At 41.8% G+C, this 15,878-nt stretch overlaps 1 long non-coding RNA gene across 1 annotated transcript in view; it reads right to left on the reverse strand.

The window, feature by feature from the left end:
• Window positions 1-15,878, reverse strand: part of LOC148129700 (uncharacterized) — a 62,810-nt gene that overhangs the window by 34,308 nt on the left and 12,624 nt on the right. Inside the window, exon 2 of the long non-coding RNA XR_015750794.1 lies at window positions 3,795-4,155. This is a non-coding gene — a long non-coding RNA (uncharacterized LOC148129700). The remainder of the gene's footprint in view (window positions 1-3,794; window positions 4,156-15,878) is intronic.

Raw genomic sequence — 15,878 nt, forward strand, 5'->3', positions numbered from 1 at the left:
CAGATCTTAAGGGGACCTCGGTGGGTCTCTGAGCTTGATGATTTTCTTGCAGACATTTCATTACCAAACTAGGTCACCTCCTCAGAGCACTGACGATGTTACTCAGTTTGAGAATGAAACGTCTGCAAGAAAACCACCAAGCTCAGAGAGCACCAAGGACCCCACAGTTCAACCCGGAGCTAGAAATGTTCCCTTCTATTGCTTCCAGATGTTGCTACATTTCAATGCTTATAGACAGTAGTGGGATCCTACCTTAGTCGCTACCAGTTCGGTGGGTGATTTTGTGTGTGTGTGTGTGCGTGCGTGCGTGCGTGTGCATGCACCTAACAAGCCAATCAGCTGAGAGGATGAAGAAATGAAAAGCTAGGAGTGAACCTCTCACCCTCCCATGCGTTTTTCGGTCTTTTATCCTCTCAGCTGATCGGAGGCGGGCTGAATGGATAATGAGTTTTACTACCGGTTTGGGTGAACCGGCCCAAACCGTTAACATACCACTACTGTTTAGAGACTCCCCACCCAGAGGAAGTTCTGACCAGTTCTGGAAAACCAGTAGCAGAAATTTTGAGTAGTTCGGAGAACCAGCAAATACCACCTCTGACTGGCTATTCTATATTCTATATCCTATCTATTCTCTGCCTCCCATTGAGTCCCACCTGACTGGCAGGGTCTTCTTTGGTTGCCCTGCACAGGAGAACGGAGCTGGAAAGCAGGTTAGTGGGGTGGGGAGGGAAAAGGGATTTTACAGTATCCTTCCCCTGCCATGCCCACCAAGCCACGCCCACAGAACCAGTAGTAAAAAATAAATAAATCCCACCACTGCCCCCACCCTGAATGGATTACTGCAGGTGCTGTAGCTCCGTAGCACACACAGTATGGCTTTCCAAATTTGGAACGCTGATCTTATGAAAAGTGATTTTTCTCTAAAGGCCATATCACCAGAAAGGGGGTTGGGGTGGGGAACGATTTAATGCAAAACAAAAAGCCAAAACCCCAAACCAAGCCTCCAGTGCCTTCAAAAACCTGTCATTTTGGACCGGGGAGGGGAGGGGGGGAGAGGCAGTTTATAATTGCTCTAAAACTGATTATTTAAATACCAAAAGCTTTTGGATAGGGTCCTACTGGTTTAGGATCACAGCCACGTTGTTTGTTCCTCTACACAACTCCCTCCTCCTCCTCCTCCTTGATCACCCACAGCTTAAAACACCAATGCTTTTAGATTGAAAAGTGGCTTTATATGAGAATCTGGCCAGCTGGTTATAGAAGCAAAACTGCTCCTGAACAATAAACATTGCTTGAACTGTGCAGTTTCTCCCTAAAGCATCATCATCTCCATCTCCCATGAAACAGCTCTCGTCTTTTTTCCCCTCTGCTTGAACAGAACAGCATCTAAAAGCCACCATCGTGAGTACCATCGTGCCATTACAGGTAGTCCTTGACTTATAATGGTTCATTTAGTGACCATTCAGACGCTTGGCAATGGGTTCGTCTTTATGATGGTCGCCCAATAAGCCAAGTCAGAGGAAGCCAGATTCACTTAATGACCGCATCACTGTCATGCCCCTGGTGGAGACTGACTCTGAGGGAGCGGAGGAACAGCCGGCAGGGAGTGGAAGTGTGGCTCCGGAGGTTGTGGAGGAGGCTGGGGAAGGGCAGAGGCTGGCTGAGCAGTCAGAGGAGGATCCAGGCCCATCCCCTATCCATCCTAGGGCATGCAGGGAGGAGAGGATAAGGGAGAGACATGGTCTCCTTGGGAGGAGAGGGCCTTGATCCTCTTCATGGGCTTCAGGAGTGACAACTGAATAAGAGTTTGGACCTGCGTACTGGCAAACGCTGGAAACAAAGCGTATAATATCTAATTTATAGTTCCTCTCTGAGTTTAGCGTCCTTCCCAGTGTGTGTGTTTTTAATTTATTTAATTTATTTTTATTTTATTAGGTTTGTCAATTGCTTACAAGATAATAGGTATAAGTAAAAACATAGTTATGAATACATGGATACATATAAGAAAAATAAAAGAAACATCTGTGGACATCCTCCAGTCCTGATCTTGCCTGGTTTATGTGGCTTTTTCCCTTCTTCGTGTAACTGTGTGGGAGTTTTTTTGTCTTCCATCAAAGATATTCGGAGCTTGGAAGCAAACTGAAGGAATAAAAGGGGCTTCACCTGTTTTCTGTGACTGTGTTTGTTTTGTATCCCACCCTGGCTCATCACAATCACTAAATTAACAACCACAGCGGCTCCACTTAACAATTGTGGCACGAAACACGTCAAATGGGCCCAAACTCATTTTAACCCATGTTTCACTTAGCGACCTAAATTTTGGGCTCAATAGTGGCCATAAGCCGAGGGCTACCTGTAATTTACCTTTTATTAAAAACGTGAGAGGTTCTGCAACGCCGGAGGAGTTTAAAAATCTTACAAAAGTGCATTTCTACTTGTCTTTAGAAAATGGAGACAATATGCAGAGCGTTATTGTATAATTAAAGAAAGCCTTAAGTTTGCATACCAAAAGGTACTCACATTTTAAGGTATTTTTTCCACACTGCTAAGAGGCCAAGTTTTGCTTCCCAAAGTAAACTTAAAAAAAAAACACCACCACCTGGATTTCCTAACCAACATGCTTAGAAATGTTCCCTCTGTACCTAAGTAATTGGAGACCGTCCTCCCCTTCTGTTTCCCAGTAAGTCTGCGACTTTTAGTAGTTTTTCTGTCTTTGGTTATTGATTTTAAGGTATCCATCGCAGGAAGAAACCAAGCTGAAAATGGGATTTTTCTATGGTTGAAAGGCAGAACAAATAATTACCTTTTGTCATCAAGACAGTTCCTTCTCTTTTAGGAAGGAAAAAGATGAAGCATTTGGAATAATAGCAATGCAATTTTGATACATGCTGAAGTAATGAGCTGCTATATTGGTTTTTTTTTTCCTCCTGAATCCAGTTATACTCTAATGTTTATTTGTTTTGGTTTTTTTTTGCTGCCTGCCAAGCTGAATATCTTAATGAGAAGGATTACGATGGAAATGATAAATAAATAAAACACAAATAGGGTGAGCCTAACAAAGAAACAGGTGGGTTTCTACATTGCCCACACAACCTTGTGAAGAAAGTAATATCCAATAATATATATTATATATTTCATACAAGAGATTGCATTTCATGTGTGTGTGTATGTGTGTGTGCATCATTAAAATGGGAAGTGTTTTAATAAATATTTCAGAAAAAAAGAAATGCTACTGTTACAATATTGTTCATTTTTTTTCCTCTGCCAAAAATGACAAAAGCTTGCGCTTGCCATCTCTCTGACGGGATTTCGTTTGTGGGATGTATATCATTCCCACTTATTTAATTTCCTTTATTTAAATATCATTAGCGGCTGGGGTTTTGTCATCCCCGTTTACATTTAAGGCAAACAAAAGGCATTCCTTTCTGCTCTACTCCCTCATAGCCTCCCATTTGTTCCCTTCTTCCCCTCCCCACCTCACCCCACCCCAAAAAGAAATATTCCCTCCACACCCTCAATTTGGATCACAGGATGGGTAGCGCAGGCATGGCACAAAACACATCGCAAGGACCAGCTGGGAAGCATGTCTTGCGCAATTAATAGCATGAACAGGCATTGGGGAGTTTTCTTCCCGAAAGGAGGAGGGGGCACCAGGAAAAATGGGCCGTGCCAGCTTGGCCCTATTGTTCTGCCTTTGGGTTGTTAATTAGCAAGGTGGGGGAGGGGGGAAAAAGGAGAGGGCGGGCTCAGAGGAAGTTGCACGGTAACAAATTTCAGCCACCGTGGCAACCTACCTCATGTCAATGCGGCCATCTTACAAGCGGCATGTGACTCCGTCAAAATGGCTTCCTGGCATCGAATAGGGTGAACCGAAGGAGTGAAGGTCTTTCCAGGGAGGAGTGTTCCTTCTTCCTTGCTTCTTCTCTCCCTGCCTCTTGTCTCTCTCTTGTGCACGTTGCCTCCTGTGCGTGTCCTCTGAGGGTACCACACAGCTTGGATGAGTTTGAGGAGGGGAGAGGCGCACTGAAGAGGAAGAAGTAGGGCAAGGGAATTAAGCCAGAGAGAGAGAGATGCCATGGCCCTCCATCCATTGTCGTGGCTGCTCTTGCCAAAGAGCACATTGTCTTATCACCGCAGCAGAATGTCACACAGCCTCTGTGCAGAAGACAATAAGGTAGAGTTTCATTACTCGCAGTATGACATACGGGCATAATGCCATGGTTACATGCAAGAAGAAAAAATAAAGCCCACCAGAGAGATAATCCCTATGAATGGATGCATCCACTTTGCTCTTTTGCACAGCTGTTTTGTTTGGGGGAAATAGGATAGGTTCTAGTTTTACATTAGGGGAGTAAAGAAGAGATATTTTCCCTCCTATTACCTTTGGGATTTTTAAAAAAATGTATATCTGTTTCTGTATCACAACTTTACTGCTCAGTAAGAGTCAATCATTCAATAAAAGATGAGATATTTCTTTTATAAACATCAATCATTCTGACCTTTCCTGTGTTGGGTTGCAAAAAATCAAATTTTGGAAACTTTAGGGCAACAACTTTTTTTCTCTGGGAGCTCTCCCAGGTGCTGAAACCTTCAATGCTTGCTTTCTGATATTTTGAATAAAGAAGTTGATTATGGAGAAGCTTACCCTGCCCCTGTCAAGAAACCCATCTTGGTCAGACTCAGTTAGACAACTTGCTTGCTCTTGGTTTTTTTAAAAAAATAATTTTGGTCACATCTCTGACAGGGCAAGTCTACCTTGCTTCTAGGAGTTGAAGCATGAACCCATCTGCCACCAAGATAATTGGCACTTTGTTCCTAGCTATTCACAACTCACTAATTGGGTGAGAATTAACCTTTGCTATCTATCTTGCCGGATTCAATAGGAACCAAACATCTCCCAATGTGGTTGATCAGAGGACGCCATTTGTACCTCATTATTTAAATGAATAGTAGAAAAAGACAGTAAATGCAGACTTTGGAGAATGGCAGGATGGCAATTCAACGGTAAACTTACAGGGGGAAAATGCCAAAATAGTGTTATGGATGTCCTATGTTCATCCAAGGATAGGCTGGTAACGGTCTTGCAGAATTTATACAAACATTTTTTATACATGCAAAAATTGATGCCTTATATATCCACCCCCCCCCCCCCAAATAGAAAAGATATATACATTCTCTCTATACATATATACATTCTGAAAAATAACACATGCTGGAAAATCAGGAAGTCTCCCAATATTTAACATTAGTAATTTTATTTGGCAAGAAGTCCTCTTCAAGGATAAGATTTTAAGCAAAGCTAGGGAGAGGTTTGTGGCTGGATTCATGGCATGATTTATATTAGCCAGGAATAAGATCTGGTTTACACATGCCACCAGGCAATAAACCATGGTTTTGACACCATAATGGCCGACTTCACACATCATAATGTCACAAAGCCAAAATAACCATAGCATGCTTTAGCACATAGTTGAAACAAGGCCACTGCTGAAGACAAGCTGGGTTTGTTCTAATTCAGATGAAACATGGTTATGTATGTACATTTTTTCTCATCATTTTACCTGCTCCCAGTATTATCTATTAATCCAATATTTCTCTTCCATTTTTTGAGAAAGGAAGAATAATATTCTTCCCTTCTGCCTCTGTTCTCATCCATTTACTACATTTTCCCTTCCAGAAGTTCATAGGTAGATTTTTCTATTCCCCCCCTCCTCCCCACTCCCTTCATAACAATGTTATGAAGCTACTTGGGCTGAGAAAATTCAAATTTAAATTCCCCATCTCAGGGAGGCTGTCACATACTTGATGGGTGATTTTGTATTTTATCCACAAATCGGCATAAAAGAAAAAAAATTAGCATTGGAGGACACATGCAGGAATTAATAGGGAATTGAAACCCTTTGTTTAAATTGAGGTGGGCACCTTGAAGTCCCACAACAACATTTGAGATGGGAAGCAAAACAAAACAAAAAAAGCCCTCTGAGTGACATCAGCACAAAATTATGTCTACCATTTAAAAAGGTAAAGGAGCGATCCCCAAATATAGAGGGAAAAATCCATTGATTCTTGTTCTGCCTTCATAACCCCATTCACCTTATCAAAAAAAAAATTGAGTCTACTTTGGCTATTAAAAGATTGCCACCCCAACCTAGACACAGGACAACATTTTTGTATCTTGCTCAATTGTCCTTTTGTTCAAGAATGAGGTATTGAACAACTCTCACAAAGCCAAACACTCTCGTGGAGAAGGGCAGAGCATAGGAGTCTATTCCTAATTATAATTAAACACCTCTGCTAAACACCTAACTCCCACACCACTGACTTATGCCTGAAGATATTTACCCATGGAGTAGGATCTATTGCTATTATCCTTGTCATCTTCTTATCTTTCTCATCTTCTCATCTCCTTCTCTTTCTCGCCTCTCATCTTTCCTACTACCTTCTCCCTTTGGTATATTATGATCTTATCAATTGTTGTTTGTATCTTATGACTTATGATTGTATCATATGATTTATGATCTATGATGTATCACTTTGCTGTTGTTTGCATGTACACTGAAAGATTATGCACCAGAGATAAATTCCTTGTGTATCCAATCACACTTGGCCAATACAGTATTCTATTCTATTCTATTCTATTCTATTCTATTCTATTCTATTCTATTCTATTCTATTCTATTCTATTCCATTCCATTCCATTCCATTCCAGTCTAGTCTAATCTACTCGTCTACTGACACTAGTGTTTTAGTGTCTATTGACACTAAAACAGGAAAATATGTGTTGTGTCACAATGTCATTTCCAACCTGTTGTACTTGTTCTATGATCTCACACAGAAAGAGAGGGATTTGAATCCAGATGCTCCAACACATGTTTTGCTGCTAGCTCTCCCTCACTCCCTTCCTACAGAGGTCTAAGGAATAAAGTAATAATTGCCCTCTTAACAAGTTCCTGGTTCATTTTTTTAAATTTCTTTTTAGAGCTTTTGTAGGTTCCTTAACATAAATGGAGGTTATCTCCTCATCCAATCTATAGTCTATTGTGGCACAAAGACTCCAGAAAGAATTTATTTTGACTGTAGAATTTTTGTAAAAAAATTATCTTGATCTTTCTGTGAGCTGGCAGAATTCAGCTCCAGACAACTGGTGGGAACATCAGCGGAAGTGTTCTGCAGACTCCCACACAAACACACCTGCTTGTTGCAAGCTAGCAAACCCATATCTCCTTGACATTCTCACTTACCCATAAATTAAGACTACTAAGGAGGAGGGGGGGAAGGAAAGGAAAAAAAGGAGCCTTTAAAAATGACCAATGTTGGGTCCCTTTTTGCATCCCAAGCACACGCAAGCAAAATCATCATCATCGTTGCATCTTTAATTCCTGCCCCCTTTTCTCTTCTCCAGCTGAGTTTGTACCCCTGCTAGAAGTTCTTTTGTTTTCCATCAATGAGAGCAACGCAGGGGAGAAAAAAATAATTTAGTTTGCTAATAGGCAACCGATGGTGGGAAACAAGGGAGAGAACACGGAGCAGAGAAGGTGGAGGGATGGGAGAAGTGCCCGCAGTTGGGGCTTAGGAAAGTCCTGCACAAAGCCACTATTCATAGAGTCCAGGGCCAGGGACTTGCACTGAATTAAACAGACACAAAGACTAGAGGCTTTTTTTTTTTCTTGTCCTCTCCCTGCTTCTATGTGTCCTGTGAGAATGATCATATCTCCCTGGCATTAGAAAACCTTCCACAGAGGAAGAAGTGGGAGTGTGTGTGTGTATGTGTGTGTGTGGGCGCGCAAACTGTGGTCAAAGATACAGAAGGTTCACACACACATACACACACACACATTGTTCCTGGGATTTATGTATGGGAGGAGCAGCATATGGTTTCTGAGCAAGCCATCAGCTTTCGTGCACCAGGTTTAAAAACTCTGCTGCTGTGAATCTCTCTCTCTCTCTCTCTCTCTCTCTCTCACACACACACACACACACACACACACAGAGAGAGAGAGAGAGAGGTCGTTTTCAATGTGCTCGATCTAGCCAAGGTTCTTTGACCTCCGGCACCCGTGTGAAAGCAAACAGAATCACCCTTGGCATTGGGAAAGCTTGCAAAGCAATTGGTAGTGTTGGTGCAGGCACTCGTGCATGCTCACACGCCCACCGACAGGGGCTTAGGCAGAGGGGAGAGGTTGACAAAGAAGACAGACTTAATATGCACCATTCAATCATAAGAATGAATGAATTTCAGCAAGCCATTTCTTTGGATGTTTGGTCAAATATCTTCCCTGTCTGCCTGTAGGACTTCATCAGTATCTGGACTCGCCCTCTAATGTGAGGAGGAGGAGGAGGAGGAGGAGGAGGAGAGGAGGAGGAGGAGGAGGAGGAGGAGGAGGAGGAGGAGGAGGAGGAGGAGGAGGAGGGAGGAGGAGGAGAAGAAGAAGAAGAAGAAGAAGAAGAAGAAGAAGAAGAAGAAGAAGAAGAAGAAGAAGAAGAAGAAGAAGAAGAAGAAGAAGAAGAAGAAGAAGAAGAAGAAGAAGAAGAAGAAGAAGAAGAAGAAGAAGAAGAAGAAGAAGAAGAAGAAGAAGAAGAAATTTTTTAAGACAAACATGTATATCTACTGGAAAACATTCAACTGGGCTATGTTTGGCATTTGTATAGCTGAATGTTTCCTACCTGAATATTTATAACAATGTATTTTTCTAAAGAAAAACCCTCATCCATGCAGAGAAATTATTGTGAAGCCAAATTTTAATTAGAGCCATGCATAAAAACATTTTGCATTTTTTTAAACTCAATTTTCTGAAAGAGAAAAAAGAGAGTTTACTTCAAAGAAGAAGAAAAGTTTAGTAGGATTCTCCTGGCTGGAGTTTGTTAGATTCTTGTTCTTATCTAATCAGAAGGTTGCTGAGCACTTTGTATTCATGTCCTATCTGTGACTCTTTCACTGTTTAATTACGTCTCTAGGGATGGTCAGCTTCTCTGGCTTCTCAACATTTCTATTTAATCTCAAATGAAGACACCAGAAAGGAACTCCTCATCTGGGACACTGACATATTAGGGAATATGGACAACAAGAGAAGTTGCAGAAGAACAGAAATATCTGTTCCAGAAAGGTATCTTGAATGATCACTTGCTAATTCCAGCTAGCAAATCAACCTGAAAGGATCACCGAGAGAAATCCAGAAGAAATATTTTACACATAGTTAATAAGGTGGAAAAATAGAGGAGCAACTTTCAAACAAGAAATAAACTTTTGAGAAATTGCAAAGCAATGTCTTAGGCGACCAAAACTTGCACATGAACTGTTTTTAATTACAGCCTGCTACTTTCAGCTACTATTTTAAAGAGGAGAGAAACTTACAAAGCTCTGTAAGAAAGACGCTTCATGATTACATTGTCCAGCTATTGAGCTATTCCATGCTTCATTTTGCTTTTGGGTTTTTTTTTTTTCAAAAAGGAAAATAGGCAAATCACAAGTGAAAGAAAACAACTGCCTTCATCAAATTGGGATAATAAGGTAGGGAGATTCCATGATTTAAAAAAAAAATCATCTGGAAGTTTAAATAGTTTGGAGCCCTCCTGCCTATGAAGCATGTTTTAATCAATGCACGCCTTTGATTTTAAATTCATTTTTACATAGCTCAGATCCCAAGTTTTATAAACCTTAGAAGTATAGAGGTGCCCATTCACAAATTCAAATGAGAACCCCCAAAAAAGCTTTTGATTGAGTAAAACAGCATAGCAAGGTGTTGATAGAAGCACCGGATCAGCAACTGGCCTTAGTTTTTGAAGAAACTCAAAACTATTGGTTTCTAATTACGAAAACAGGCTATTTTGAGGGGGGAAATTACACAAGCAGGAATGAAGCAACCCTCCAGGAGAAGAAAAATATTGTCTTAATCTCTTAGATTAGGGTCACAGTTTTGTTTTTAAGACTTTTAAAAAGTCTGTTAATTTGGCCCCGTGTATCTCCAGACAGGACTAGCACTGATGTTGTTACCTAGTTTGGGTGATGAAACATCTGCAAGGAAACAACCAAGTTCATAGAGCACCTGATTTCAACCCTGAGCTATAAATATTCTCCTTTATTGGGAATAGGAGTGCAATGCATGTGATTACCTTGATTTGCCTTGTTGAGGTCAACGTGCAGCATGCTACACTCAGCATGGTGCTTTGGCTTAGATTCACAGGGTTGGAAGGGACCTATGAGATCTTCTAATCCCAAGACTTCCTCCAAAAAGACAGAAGAGAAGCCTCTCCTGGCTATTGCAGGGCTGAAGTAGGCCTCATAGACACCTGGTTTCACTCTTGGAAGTGAACGTCTGAATTAATGCTCCAAATCAGCTTGGATCATCCTGAAATTCAGAGCAACCTCATTTGACCCATGAAAACTAAAGCACATGGAACCACAATAAAAAAAAAAAGTCCAACCAAGGAACATTATCTGATTCAAAACATGCTTTTCCCATCAAAACCATCTTGATGAAATGTTGTCAGAAGATTTTCCCTGCAAAGATTGTTGTAGTCCTACCACTACAGTCGTTAAGATCCATTGGCTTCTCATAGTCTATTCAAACCTGTGGCGCCAGGAATGGATCACCACAAGAAAAGACAAGAGCTATCGATGCATTTATTTTTATCTCTCTTTTAGACCAAGGAAGGAAGGAAGAGCTTTTTGCTGAATCAGACCACAGCATCTAGATCAGGGGTATCAAACTCGATTTCATTGAGGGCCGCATCAATGTTGTATTTGATCTCAAGGGGGGCTGGTGAATGTGAACACAATCCTAGAAAATCCTGGAAATCCTGGAAACAGCTACATCACCTGTGAGTGCTAGGTTCAATGCAACTTGCCTGTCCATCCTGGGATTCCTTTGGTTTGAACAGATTCCCCCTCTCCCCGCTGCCCCCTTACCTGCATGCGCCTCCCAGCTGATTTTCGGCCCATTTGAGGCTTTTTTCAGCCTGCCAGAGGCTTAAGGAAGCCTCTGCAGGCTTTGCAGGCTGAAAAATAGCAGAAGTTTGGTCACTTCCGGTATTTCCGGAAATACAGGAAGTGACAAAACGGCCCTATTTTTCGGCCTGCAAAGCCTGCAGAGGCGTCTCTCAAGCCTCTGGCAGGCCGAAAAAGGCCCGAAAATCCGCTGGGAGGCATGCACATGCGCAGTGAGGTAAGTTTGCCTGGGGCTCACATGCCATAGGTTTGCCATCACAGGGTTAGGCTATGTATTCCTCTAAATTCAGAGAGAAAAGTATTACCAAGGGCTGTGATGGAACTCTGATGGAGAAATAAAACTTCTATGTCTAAAAACAATAAACCTCCAAATTAAGAGATTTGTTTCAAAGAATTCCAACCTCTATTGGAAGGTTTTAAAGCTTCCCAAGTGCCATCTGACTATGTGGCTGTTTCATTGGGTCCATCACAGCAGTTTCAAAAAGGCAGTTGCTGCAGTTCCATTCTCCATACAAGTAATCCTCAACATACAACTGTTCGTTTCGTGATCACGCGAAGTTACAAGGGTGACTTGTGGCCATTTTTGACATCTACCTGTCAACTCATAAAACATTTCTATGCCTGTTTGAGGGTTTCCACGAACAGAAGTGGAGGAGGGGGTGGAATTTGAAAGAGCATTGCAGTAGTTTGGAACCGAAAGTGCATTCCATTATTACCTTGCAAAGATTGTAACTAAGCGACCAGAGTTTCTTCCCCGCAAATCTCTAATTGGAGAATGTGATTGATGACTCTTGGCTATGAACGTGTTTCATTGGATAATATGAATTATGGTGCACCCAAAGGGGTGGGAGGAAACCAGGGTCAAGGGTGATAGTGAATTACGTGTCTCAGAATCGGCTTCAAACAGGTCGTGCCAACATGTTCGTTCCTAATAAATTCCTTATAGTTTTTGAAGCTTGGCTCGAGGCTCATGATTTAGTTCGGGCAACTGCCGGAGTCCTGATACTACAACCATTGCAGCATCCCTGTATTCACGTGATCACAGTGTGAGCGCTTGGCAACTGGTCCATATTTATGATGATTGTGGTATCTTGGGATTCCCCTTTTGTGACCTTCTGACAAGCAAAGTCAATGGGGAAGCCAGATTCACTTAACAACCATATTGCTAACTTAAAACCTGCAGTGATTCACTTAATGATTGCTGCAAGAAAGGTTGTAAAACGGGACAACACTCACTTAACCATTGTCTCTCTTAGCAATGGAAATTTTGCAGCTCAACTGTGGTCATAACTCAAGGATGACCTGTATATATAAAGGTAGACTTCAGCTGAAATCCATGAGGGTCACCCCTACTTATATTCCTTCTATCTTTGAAAACAAAAGGGGACCACCTTAAGGGAAAGGCTGGGATACAAAAAATGAGGCACGTAAGGGGAGGGGGTACAGTTGCGGGAAGGATGAGAAGGAGGAAAATACTAATTAACACTAGGACCATCACTTACCATTAATAGTTAGTCACTGTTTTCTTGATGTGGCTGAAGGCAAGGAAGTTGAAATGTGTGATGTTTACCTGTCTCATTGGCAGAACACAAAGTAAGAACAGACATTTATTGTCTGCCTCTTAGACAGATGCCACACAGACCAGTGATGGCTAACCTATGACACGCGTGTCACTCGTGACACGCCGAGGCACTTTGACTGACACACCTGTTGGTGTGGGGAAAACCTGCACATTTAGTTTCTTCACATGTAGTTTCTTCCCCAAACCCCAAAAACTTTAACCTTAGACTGTCTACTATTGACCTCACCCCTTTCCTAAGAGGTCTGTAGGGGGCGTGCATAAGCGCACCAACGTGCCTACCGTCCCTGTCCTATTGTTTCTCTTATTCTTCTTTTATTTTTCTTATATGTACCCATTTCATGTATTCACAACTATGTATACACTTATACTTATTATCTTGTAAACAATTGGCAAATCAAATCAAATCAAATCAAATAAATAAATAAATAAATAAATAAATAAATAAATAAAAAATTTAGAGGCTGCCTGTACTCTGCTCCAATCCCTGCTCCCTGCTTGTTGCATGGAGGCGTGGTGTCACCGCTGCCACAAGATCTTTGCAGCAGAGAACCAGTTTTAACCGCCATAAACTGAGGTTTGTCAGTTTCATTACCTCAGGAACGCTACAGGAGGAAAGGAGATCCATGAGGTTCACAGCCCTGTAAGGTGGCCTTCCGATCCCCACATCCTGCACCTGCAGCCCTGAGACCAGGGAGACGAGTTTCACAGCCCTGTGTGATCACCCTAGCCCAGTCCGTCATAAACCAAATTATTGATATTTCTTGAAGTGACACACGACCCGAGGAAGGCTACACTTTTTCCCCGATTTTCGACACACCAAGCTGAAAAGGTTAGCCATCACTGACACAGACACACACACACACATATATACACATACACACTTCTTATGCAATATGTTTTTATTGCATTGCTATTGCAGGCAAGTAATGCGAACCAGAGCTATCAACAGATAATCTCTTTTATCTGGACACACCTGAGAGAGACACACCTACATACCCACCAAAATTATTGTGATGTTTGAACCAGGGCTGGGCTGCTGGGGGTTCGGGAGAGCCCCTAGCTAAGATTCTGTGCAGTTCAGAGAACCCCCAAAACCCACTCCTGGCTGGCCCCACCCACCCCACCCTGCTCCTCCCAGGAGTCCCCACGCAGCCTGTTTTGGATGCAGGTAAGTGCAGGGCACTCATGGAGACTTGGGGAGGGTGAAAAACAGGCCTCCCAGAAGTTTGGGAAGGCCAGAAATGGGCCTGCCTCCGGAGTCTGGGGAAGCCATTTTCCCCCTCCCAGAGGCTCAAGAAAAGCCTCCGGAGCCCGGGGAGGGCAAAAATGCCCCCCCATGATGCAGGAGGCCAACTAGGCCACGCCCACCATGTCCACACCCACCCAGCAACCGGACAGAGAACCCATTGCTAAAAATTTTGAAGCCCACCCTGCTTTAAACACAGCTGGGCTATATGGCTAGCGGTCAGTTAATCCAGAGCTTTTAATCAACAGATTAATCAGCTAAAATACAAGTTGATTCACTGTTCATAGGAAATTTTCAATTACTGAGAAGGCAAGATGTGTGCTTGTGTAATTTCTAGTCACTCTTTTGGAGCAAGGAGGTTTGTCTAGAGAAAATATTAATTGCAGCATGGAGTAGGAGATATCTGTTGCTGCTGTGTTAAATGAACAAATTGCTTCAATCTTCAAAAAAAAAATTCTTACCAAAAACATCCTTTGCATCGTGTTTTAATAACGCATCTATTTTAATCAGTTAAGTGGCAGTTGGTGAAATAAACATTCTTTAAATCAGAAGACATCTTTACTGGAGAGGTGTGAGGAAAGAATGAGAAATTTAAATAAGGATTTAGAGTAGAATTAACATGGAAGTTGACAACACGGTTCTAAAACCTGGATGTTTGCATTCAAGTGTTTATAAAAATCCATCAGCGTCAACCCATTGTGTGTGTACATGCAAGAAAATTTATATACACCTCGAATGGGAGAAAAGTCCAGTTGGAACTAAATTGGTGTCTCTTTTATCTGTGGATGTACATCAGAATAAGCATTTCAACACCTCTCAAATCAAAGAATGGAACAGCTTTGGAAAGCAAAGATAAATCTTTGATGGATACACCAGGGAATTAGGAGAAGGGGGTGCTGGAAGGGAAAGGAGAAAAATAGACTAGCAATAAAATGATATTCTTATTTAGCTTACAAAGGGGTTTTCCTTGTCACTATATGCAAAACAGACCTTGCTACTGAGATAAGGAAAGCCAATCACACCCAACTGCATGCTTTTCTGTATCAGATGAAAATCTAAATGCAGATATGTGTTGCATTGCCGTTTGAACTGAAGATAAGAAAAATGTGTGTACCACAGCCTTTTTAGTGTGATTCTTAGAGGAAAAACACACAAACACAAACCTCACCCAAGGGTTGGAAGCTAGGTGTGATCATTCTTGGCTTTCCTGCACACAATCCTCAAAATCTTTCCTTAGATTCGTGTTCCAAAATTTGGGGATGTTGCCAAATTATTCTGAAGACTAATAATAATCCGGATAAAATTGAGAATGCCCCAAATAGATATTAGAGTGGTGCATTAGCACTTTGGGACCGAAGACGTGACATTTCAAAACATGACTGGTACAAATGGCATATTTACTGCAACACACCATGCGCTTTCCCAAGATCACACATCTTTCCTGGAGAAGATGTTTTCGGTTTAAGGAATTGTAGACAGAGGTTCTGACTGTACCCTCCCATATTTTGTCTATGGACATTCTCAGTCATCCAGGTTATGGTTATCCCAAAGGTGGTTTTTCAAGAAGCAACTGGGCTTTGTTTTTCCTTGAAGATGTTTTGCTTCTCATCCAAGAAGCTTCTTCAGTTCTGAAGTCAAAACTGAGGAAGTTTCTTGGATGAGAAGCAAAACGTCTCCAAAGAACAATGAAATCCAGTTGACTTTTGGAAAAGCACCTTTGGACCTCCTGCATTCTGAAATATATCTTCAAATCTTTGGATTTGTATTCTAGGCCACTCCACTGCTATATAGATATTGCAAAGATATACAGATGAACACTAACAAACAGACTGGCATTGCATATTGTACATGGTTTATCCGAGGCTTGTTGGATAAATCAGAAACAGCTGGTTCACAGAACCAGCTAAGGCATGCACTATAGTTTACAAGCCCCATTGGTTGTGTTTCTGCAACATGCTGTGTTCAAACCAAAGGAATCCCAGGATGGGCAGGCAAGTTGCATTGAACCTAGCCACTCAGAGATGTAGCTGTTTCCAGACATTCATAGGATTGTGTTGACATTCACCAGCATCAAACATTCACAGCAATGTTTCTGTTTAAAATGC

The sequence above is a fragment of the Notechis scutatus genome, chromosome 11 (assembly GCF_049901735.1).
Source record: "Notechis scutatus isolate UNSWTSFEM ecotype Mainland chromosome 11, rNotScu1.2, whole genome shotgun sequence".
Classification (NCBI taxonomy): domain Eukaryota; kingdom Metazoa; phylum Chordata; class Lepidosauria; order Squamata; family Elapidae; genus Notechis; species Notechis scutatus.